Genomic DNA, 11,162 nt, shown 5'->3' with positions numbered 1-11,162 from the left:
TCAATCCAAAAGATAATTGAAAAATTTTAATTTTCATAAAAAAAATAATTTAAATATTCAAAAATATTTTTTTTGTTCTTCCGAAAAAATTTGAATTTTCGTATTTCGGAAAAAAATCTCGATTTTTTGTTTTTTTGGGAAAAAAAAACTCGATTTTTTTTCGAAAAAACTCGACTTTTCATTTTTTCGAAAAAACTCGATTTTTTTCGTTTTTCTCAAAAAAAAAACTCGACTTTTCATTTTTCCGAAAAAAACTTAATTTTTTTTGTTTTTCTAAAAAAAAAAAACTCGATTTTTTCTTTTTCTAAAAAAAAAACTCGACTTTTCGTTTTTCCGAAAAAAAACTTGATTTTTTCGTTTTTCTGGAAAAAACCCGACTTTTCGTTTTTCTAAAAAAAAACTCGACCTTTTCTTTTTCCCGAAAAAAACTCGATTTTTTCATTTTTCAGAAAAAAAACTCGATGGTGCACTGGTCGACGGCGCACTTCCGGTCGATATCGCACTTCCGCTTGATGGCACACCTGTAGTTCCGGTACCGGCTAACTCAGTGTACGGTAATAATATCCTTGTTTGGGAGAGAAACAAGGGATACTGCAAGAACATACTAACTTATGCTGGTATGTTTAAGCTTAATATTATTATTTTCAATTAACATTTGTTTCATTTCTTGCGATTAGGGTTAGGGTTTGTTTCATTTCTCGCGATTAGGTTTAGGGTTTGTTTCATTTCTTGCGATTAGGGTTAGAGTTTGTTTCATGTTAGAGTTGGGTTAGTTGTTAACTGTTGGTTTCTTATTAGGTTATTGTTATTTTCAGTTGGATTCAAGCTTAGGAGGTTGTTGGTGGAACCAACCTGAGAAACAGTTTTGGAAGCAGAGCTAAAGAAAGAATATTTTCTACTTCTTTGCAAGTTTGTTGAAGATGAGGCAAAGTCAGACTCCATCTGTCCGTCCAAACTTCATATTTTTTGGTGTTTCAACACCACTTCCTTTGGTTTGATTAGAGTGGTCATTATAGGGCAAAAAGTGTGCAGCTTAACACCTTAACCTGATTTAGTAACTTTATTTCCGTTTTTTTGTTTTTTTCAATTATTGTTATAATTGTCTACAGAACCGTATTCCAATAAAAATAGAGCAACGAGGTTGGCATATTCTGTTTCCAATAGGCATACACCCCCTCGGGAGTTGCAAAGAATCTTAGATGAAGTCAGGAAAGATGTCGGTGATGGCTCTGTGATAAAACCGAGCCTACAGAATTGGGCATTACAGGTTAACTTAACAACTTAATATTTGTTACTTTTATGTCAATTTTAACAAAATTTTTATTTATTGGTTGTAATATTCGGTTTTTAGGGCGTTCTCTTGCTGAATTGTGTTCTGACTGTCAAACCTAAACAATATAATTCACATCACGGTCGTGGTCGGGAGCAACTTACAGACGCGGTTGTTGAAAGGCTTTCCGCTGAAAAGAATGATCTGGTTTTTATGCTGTGGGGAAATATGGCTCGTACAAAGAGTGCTTTGATCGATAATTTGAGTGCTTTGATCGATAATTTGAAACACTTAGTATTCGAAGCTCCAAGTCCCTCCCAATGAGGATTTATGGGTCGCCTATAAGAAATTTTTTATTTTTCAATTTTTATGTGTTTTGATTATATTCTACTAACTAGGAATTTTTATTGTTTTGTTTATATTCTAATAACTAGGAATTTTGAGTAAATAAGCTCTAGGGTGCTGTTGCATATGGTTGAATTTGGTATAACCAATATTAGTTGCATAAAAACTTACAAAAATAAGTGAAATTGTACTAATAATGACATAAATTAACTAGGATTATAGGTTGGTTGGTAAAAAAAAAAGGTAAACTCCATATTAGTGTAGGTCAGTGTTTTCAAATTGCGGTCATGGCGGATAGCGGTTGCGAAAATTCAAAATAGCGCCATGGAAAAGTTATGGCGTTGCGGATTTTGCATTGCGGCTGCCACCAGTTTAAGGTTCATGGCGGTATGGCGGATATTGCGGGTTATTTCTTAAAAAAAATTGAAATTTTCTGTCGGTATTTATTTATTCAACCTTAATGATAATTCTGATTAAATACAAATAATTACTCTGGTTAAATATTTATAAAACTAAAACACGCTGCAACCTTTCTATTATCCACGTTTTTTCTTCTCCCTGTGTGTAATCTTCTGGTTTTTTTCTCTTTTATTTCTTCATCTGTTTTACTCTGTTGTTCTTCTTATGTTCTACTTGTGTATCTCTTTTTCTCTGAAGATCTTCATTTTCTTGTTTCAATTACATGTTATGCTATTGCTGCTTATTTTTTAGTTCTAGTTTTTTCTCCAGCTTGGTTTTATTTAGTGTTATATATTTCTTTCTTTATTAGTGTTCTGTTATTGCTTCTGTTTAATGTATACACTTTTTATTTCTTGTTTATGTTACGTTGTTATTACTATTATTTTTTAGTTCTGTTTTTAAGTATATGAGAAATGCCCCATCTATTTTATTGACCATATGATGTCTATTTTGAAAAACTTGAGATATGAATTCTAATTTCTTACCTATATAATTCTGTTTTTTAAGTTTTATGAATTCAGTTTTTTGGTTTTTTTATATTGTTTCTGTTTTTTGTGTATATATAATGTTTTTTGTTTGTCCGCTATGCTTCTGCAATTTTACATTACGCCATCCGCTATATTTTTATGGCGGATTTTTGGTTCGCCGCTATTTTCCGCAATCCACCATAGAAAACATTGGTGTAGGTTTTTTATTTTATCACTCATTGGTGTAGGTTATGCCTTGGTCTTTGCGTGAAAGTTCTTAGGCCAAACTTGATACACCAACTCCAAGTCTTTTTTGGGACTTACTCTATCACTCTTGACTTATTGAGGTATTGCAAGAGTATTTTGACTTAAAGTGGTCAATTTTGAAGTATTGATTGTGTAGGAAGTGTTCCCTGAAATATAACATCAATTTGTTGGGAGTTGGGACATGTTGAAGTTAGATTTAATAGAAATTTAAATGGTTGTCATTAATAAATATGTGCAATTCAACTATATGTCAATCACTTTAAAAAAGGTTGTGGTACTATGGCATGATGAATAAGCCCAGCTATTGTTCACCCTTTCTAAATGCATCAAATTGAACCAAAGATAACAATATATATTTCTCATTATGGTCCTACCGGTGAACCATAAAAACAATCGGTTTTTACCTTATTTGATGGTTTTTTATTCTAATTTGTTTGTGTTATTTTTCAGTCACTTCAGTCAGGCCAACCAGTATCTCCAGGATAATGGAATGGAACAAGTAGTGTGGAGAATGGGATAATTTGGTCCTATCCCAAAAAGATTGAATACATTTTTGTTATCTACATCTAATACTTTCATTCACTTTATAGTTTCACACTGATTCTATATGATATAGATATATTGATTTTAGCTTTCTTTCCCAAACTTTCATAGGTTAACTCAAATACTCTCTCTATTCTATGTTTAGTTCTATAGTTAGTTTCAATTAGAGATTTTTGTTTCTATGTTAACTCAAATACTCCCTCTTCTCATTATAATATAGATTTGTTTATGTGATTTTGAAATGTTCATATATCTCATAATATCTTGAAATATGTTCATATATGAGTTTTGCTTCTCTAATTAGTTTCTAGCACCCACCCAATAATATGACCTTTTGGACTGATAATGATATGAATGTCTTCCGGAATACTGCATTGCGTAAAATTAGGGGTGGTAAAATGGATGGATTGGATAGTTAATGGATGGACTAAACCAATCCATTAATCCATTACAATCCACTAAACTCTCTTAATAAAAATTCAATCCAATCCATCCATTAACAAATTTTTTATGGATGAATATCCATCAATCCAAAAGATAATTGAAAAATTTTAATTTTTTTAAAATTTCATAAAAAAATTTAAATATTCTAAAATATTTTTTTCGTTCTTCCGGAAAAAATCGATTTTCTGTTCTTCTGAAAAAACTTTAATTTTCGTTCTAATGAAAAAATTTGAATTTTCGTATTTTTGGAGAAAAAATCGATTTTTTGTTTTTCCGGTAAAAAAACTCGATTTTTTGCGTTTTATCCGAAAAAACTAGACTTTTCGTTTTTTCGAAAAAAACTCGACTTTTCATTTTTTCGAAAAAACTTGATTTTTTCGTTTTTCTAAAAAAAACTCGACTTTTCATTTTTTTCGAAAAAACTCAACTTTTCGTTTTTTCGAAAAATCTCGACTTTTCTTTTTTTTCCGAAAAAACTTGATTTTTTTTGCTTTTCTAAAAAAAAACTCGACTTTTTCGTTTTTTCGAAAAAAACTCGATTTTTTAGTTTTTTAGAAAAAAAACTTGATTTTTCGTAGTTCTGGCAAAAAACTCGACTTTTCGTTTTTTCGAAAAAACTCGACTTTTCATTTTTCCGAAAAAACTTTCGTTTTTCTCAAAAAAAGAACTCGACTTTTCAGTTTTTCGAAAAAACTCGGCTTTTCGTTTTTTTAGAAAAAAATTCGACTTTTCCTTTTATCGAAAAAAACTTGATTTTTTCATTTTTCGTTTTTCCGAAAAAACTCGATATTTTCGTTTTTCTGAAAAAAAAACTTGACTTTATTGTTTTCCCGAAAAAACTCGTTTTTTTTTCCGTTTTTTCAAAAAAAAACTCGACTATTTTTCGTTTTTCAGAAGAAAAAATACTTGATTTTTTTATTTTTCGTTTTTCAGAAGAAAAAAACTCGACTTTTTCGTTTTTCGAAAAAAAACTCGATTTTTTCATTTTTCCGAAAAACTCGATTTTTTGGTTTTTATGAAAAATACTCGACTTTATCGTTTTTCCGAAAAAAACACGATTTTTGGTTTAATAAAATATATCGATTTTTCGAAAAAAAATCGATATTTCAATTTTATGAAGAAACTCGATTTTTTGTATTTTTAAATTTTATTATTTAAAAAAACTATTTTAATTATTTTTAAAAAATCATTTAAACCATTTAAAGTATAAAATAAAAATAATCCATTGGATTATCAAAATGTGTTGGATGTATTGGATTTATCCATGTATATAAAATGGATGAATTGAATCCATCCATTAACTTATTTTTTTACATGGGGATGAATTGGATGAATTTTTTGATGGATGGATTAGATGAATTTTAGCTTAATGGATCCAATTTCCACACCTAATAAGAATAAGATTACTCGAAATTAAAGCATTATGATTCAAAAAATAAAAGCAAAATTGAAAATTAGGTTTATGGAGTATCCTTCAGGACCGAGATTGGATCGGAGTTTGGAGTCATTTAAGATCGATAAGCCGTGTTGGAGGACTTTATCGGAACGGCGAAGTTTGAGTTTTTTGACAAGTGAAAGTTACTCCCAAGCTCCTACGCCACCATTATCGACCTGGATTTCTAGATTGTTCAGTTCAGATTCCTCCGTTTTCGATACCATCTTTGCCAAATTCACAGATAAAAAGATAGATAGTGTTCCTGGATAGTTACTGTGATAAAAAGAATTTAGGCCTTTATTGAACATGATTTAATTGTTTTATTTTTGTAATATAAATTATAATATCTTGATAAAATAACATGATTTTTTTGTATTATAGTACAATAAGATTCATGTTTGTTAATCAATCAAATTTTGATAGACCGTTAAAAGAACAAAACTTTTGATAATATGCTTTAGTTACTGGCCATAGATTGATATCATTCTTAATATAAGAACTAGTAACAAACCCGTGCGTTCGCACGGGTTCTGGTATGGAACGCGCATTTGTTTCAGATGTATATTTTTTAATAGAAAAATGTCTGGTTACCCGTGAAAAAATAATAATTGAATATATAATTAATAAAACAATATTTTGATCAATAACTTCATGTTCCCGTGTACAAATATTATTTTTGTTTAGGTATCGTTATAAAAAATATCTGAATCAATAGTAAATTTTTCGTATATAAAAATATTTAGATCAATAATATATTTTTTCCCGTATACCATTTTTTGATAAAAAATATTTAGATCATAAATACCATTTTTTATATATGAAAATATTTAGATCAATAATAGATTTTTTCCTTTACAAATTTTATTTTTGTTTAGGTATCGTATCAGCACCCGTGTGTTCGCACGATGCTGGTGTGGTACGCAGACTTTTGTTTTCAAAATGAAATTAAAAATAATAAAATTGTTTTACCAAAATAAATAATATGTTATTTTAAAAAGAAAAGACATATTTTTAAAATAAAAACAAAATTATTTTACAAAGACTGTTTTAATATATTTCAATTTTTAATATATTATCTTTAAAAAATTTGTATCTTAAATTAAAAATAATTTTTTAAAAAATAGATACATACATAATTTAAAAACAACACATTTTTCTCGTATTTGGTTTAATTCATTATATTTTAACAACACATTCTTCTAAAACCATTAATTCATTATATTTTTCTCGCATAATTTAAAAACAACACATTCTTCTAAAACCATTAACATTCCATATCTTAACAGTATTACCAGAGTCTACTAAAATCATTAACATTCCATACCTTTTATTATAATTTCATGAATTACCTATCAAAGTCTTCTCTAATGTAAAATCATTAACATTATCTTAAGAGTATTATCAGAAGCTACAGTTGCAAAATACCGAGAAATATTAACGTCGTAAATAAACTTAGAGATACATTAGGACTTTAAAGATAAAAATATTGAATATTGGAGCATGAGATTTAGTTTCTTGCATTCAGCCCAAATCCAATGAAAATAGCCCCGATCTCTTTTAGTTTAATGAGATTTCAATTCTTAAATGATAGATCTTTAAACAACATAAATTAAATATTTAATTTGTTATCCCAAATTTCTTTATGCCCATAATTTTTCTCAATGGGTGAGAGATAAAGAGGGAGGACATAATAGAAGCACTGATCAACCGTAGGCTAAGGAAATGGTGGAGATGCATGGCTATTGGGTGTATACTGGAATTAAGAGTGCATGCGGGATGTAAAAGAGAAAGAAGCATTGCATGTGTTAGCCTGATGAGTGACTATAGTGTTACAACTTACAACTACAAGTATTATAATTCAAATATTTCACAATATTATTTTGGATTTGTTTAATATTTTCATAGAGAACATTTAAAAATCTATTCTAAACTGATATCCATATACAGTAAAAAAGAGTTCATAACTCCTACCAATTTACAGCTGCATGAATTTGCTGTCAAATCCTATTTTGATCACCAGATATTAGTTCAGTCTGTTGAATCACATGCAAAATCAGTGAGAACCTCAATGCAAGAACCTCTACATACAGAGATCTCATGTAGTTGGATATTTTAAGAACTAAGGAACCATAGCAAATGAAGAAAAATAATCAAAGAGACATGTTTGATGCTTCAAATGAATATAAAGAAAGGTATTCAAAAAAGAAAAATGAGTGAAGTTATTTCACAGATTGAAAAATTATTGAATTAGAGAGGATACATAAAGACAAATACTGATATAGATTGAACCATTGACTCTTTGATCAGCACTAACAATCAGCATCAACATTAGAATAATATCTAAAAACACCCTTAATTGCATGACAATAGTCCATTATAATCAGTCAATAAAACCTGTAGCTACTACTTATCTTTCGTTGGTTTCTGAAGTGATGCAGCAAGAGCATTAGTGCAGCAAGAGCATCTAATATCCTCTTTGGTATTTCTTCGAACAGTACACATGCATCTATAATATGACTTTTCATCCCTGTTAAAAAGAGAAGTAAATTCAATCAACAGCAGTATAAATTATATTGATTCGAATATATGTCATATTAATTATGCATAAAGTACATGACAGTTGAGTAATTATGCGTAAATTATGCGTAAAATCAAATAATCTACCATATAAAACAAAAGAACTAATTATACTAACAGTGAAGTTCATGGTGCAAGATTCAATCTGGGTTTCCATGTTCCAGACAACTTCGCTCTCGACTCCGGGCAACCTCATCTCGGAACCTGTACGGGATACGTTCAGGGCATCACTCAACAATTCATCAGTCAATTTAGTCCCAAAATCAAGTGCAAATTCAAAGTTATATAAATGAAAAATGAAGTCATATGCACTCTCAAACTTTTCGAACAGGGCAACATCAAAATACTCATGAAAAGCCGTACAACAACACACAAAACCAGTCCTATAAGCATCAAACCTAATCCATACAGAAAATGCAACCCAACACAAAAATTTAGAAGAAGAAAAGAAGGATCATATATAAACAAAATTCTTTTGGAACTTGGAACTTTTATTGGAAAGTTAGTCATGTTTCATATCAAGATAGCAAGCTTACGAAAATTCCCAACCTGCACTTGACGAAGCAAAGCCGACACCGAATATGTTCCCACCATTAAAGGCAATTTCAAAGATGCTGCAAAGACAGTTTCAAAGTTGTACCTCAACAACAATTAATGCAATCAATATATGATTTGTTTGAATTAACAAACCGAAGGACCAACCTTGTTTACGACCAACAACAACAAAACATTGATTTTGTGGACACTATAACAATAAAAAAGCAACAATGTTCAAACCTTCATCAAAAAATAATTAACAAAACATTGTAAGCAAACAAAAAAAATGTGACTTCGTTGGCAAATCGAAAATAAAGGTTGAAATCAAACTTGTTTCAGAATACTCACCGGCAACCTCTTCGACCGAACACCGATGATAAATCTATAAAATTAAAACCATAATTTTCTCGTTATTGAACCCTAGCCACAAAACCAAAACCCTAATTTTAAACACAAAACCAAACAATTCAGAAACAGATACAAATCGAAGAAATTTCATAACCGACACAAATCGAAGAAATTTCATAACCGATACTCAGAACATACCTTTATATACTCCAAATCCTCCCTGCACAAAATTCACCACAAACCCTAACATGAAGAGTGACATACAATAACTACAACATCTTCAGTAGTTTCGAAGCTCCGTAAGTTTCCGTGGACATACCAGAAACGCTCCAAGAGTATCATAGAGTACCATCCGGTTTGTAAAGAAGAAAGAAAGAAAAAGGAAAGGGAAGAGAAGAAACGTGAGAGAGAAAGTGAGAAAGGAAGAGAGAGAGAGAGAATGAGAGAAAGGACTGAGAGAGAGAAGAAATTGAAATTTTGAATTTAAGATAGTGAGATACAGCTGTTTGGCAATTCAAAAAGATACTTTTTCAGTAACCATTAATTTGTAGTTCCCCCATATGACATCATCAATTCATTCATTCCTAAAGAGCAAAGGCACAAAACAACAACTATACAATTGGAAGTCAATTATATGACATCATTAGTTGAAAAAAGTAAATTTATGACCAAAATTGCCTCCATTTTGGAGAGGTGGCAAAATTAGAAGGAAGGGTATTTGGGTATTTTCCAGAACAATTTCCTTTCTTATATTATAGATTACATTAAATTTTCAATAAAAATGCTTAAAGGTAGTAAGGAGGCATATACAAGAAATGAGACCCATAAGGCAATGAAAAGTTTATATTCATGACTTTTCCGCAAGCTTATTTTTTTAAGAGAAAAAAAATATACACCAAAAATAAGTGTAAAATATTTTTTTCCAGTGTCAATCAATCACAATTCACAACCATATATTCAATTAAAATATAATTTTAATTTTAAAAAATTGATATGACACGACAATTGTAAGGATTTTGATTGATTGTATGTGTGAAGTTAGTTTTGTACTACTTTTAAACTCATTTTTTTATAAAAAAATTATTAAAAAACTTTTTTTATTTATTAAAGTTTTTTAAGATGATATTTGACCGTACTTCATCTTTAAAGGAAAAAATAGACTTAAATATCATTTAAAGAAACTAGTAAGATACATGTGCTTCCGCACGGGTAAATTTATTTAATATTGTATACAATTTAATTAGATACGTATAAATTAAAAATGAATGGTTTAATTATAAATGAAAAATGATTATATAAATTCAATTATATTAAATAATCATGTAAAAAAAATACTATAAGATGGAGATAATAAAAATAAAATATTAACATTTAAAAATAAAAATTATCTCTCAATTAATAGTAATTGTTGATTAAAATAAAGAAAATTTCTTTGGCCACCTCCCTATGGGGGTCACCCCCAGCGAAAATACCAAAATACCCCTGCTTCGGAAGTTCATTTTCGAAAGCGTTTTTTTTTGAAAAAATTGACTTATTTCGGAAGTTCATTTCCGAAAACATTATTTCGGAAGTGAACTTCCGAAATACTGCGATTTCTGCAGATTTATCAAAACACTCCCCCTCCCCCAATCATTTACCCTAAATCAAAACAAAAAGTGGCAAAGGCGAAAATTTGTGCAAACAGAATTCCAAAGCTGCATCAAGGCTCCAATCACACTGCTAAACAACATTCAAAAGCCCTCAATCCTAACACTTTGTAAGTTTTGAAATTTTTAGATCTATTATTGAAATGCATGTTATTTAGGGTTTTAATTGCATAAATGATATATGGTTAGGTTGTTAGTAGTATTTAGGTTGTTTAGAAGCATTTTGATTTGGTTTGAAGTTTGGTTTAGGGGTCTGCCATGGAAGTTGCAGAAAAGTGCATCGCAGGGGTGTTTCGGAAGTTCATTTCCGAAAACACCTCCCTCCCAGTTTTCGGAAATGAACTTCCGAATTGTATCAGAAGTTCAAATTTTTTTGTTTTTTATTTTGTCTCGCATATTAATCGATTTCAACTGTTTACAGGAACATGTCAGACAACCAACAAGCACGCAGGACTGCGTCTTCTAAAGAGGGCGTTAAGGGAAGAAAGGGTTCTTCAAAGAAGGAGGTGAAAGAGGTGAAGGAGGTGAAGGAGGTGAAGGAGGTGAAGGAGAAGAAGAAGCTTTTGACTGGTTCTGCTTCTCGTCCCCTGGGAGTCCATGGCTCGGACGCGCAGGCTCAGCCTTCAGGCGTGATCAACGCTGATGGTTCTGATACTGAGTGGGATGAAGATTGGTATAATTATCTTCATTCGGAGGAGTTCGCTCGTCGAGAAGAATAACGTGTTTTTATTTTGTTTGATGTGTATTTTGTAACGCTCGTCGGGCAGAATAACATGTTTTTGTTTTGTTTGACGTGTTTTGTTTTGTTTTGTTCGGATTTCGGA

Source organism: Vicia villosa, linkage group LG1 (assembly GCF_029867415.1).
Source record: "Vicia villosa cultivar HV-30 ecotype Madison, WI linkage group LG1, Vvil1.0, whole genome shotgun sequence".
NCBI lineage: Eukaryota > Viridiplantae > Streptophyta > Magnoliopsida > Fabales > Fabaceae > Vicia > Vicia villosa.
The sequence above is the reverse complement of the archived record's forward strand: the minus strand, read 5'-3'. Positions refer to the sequence as shown.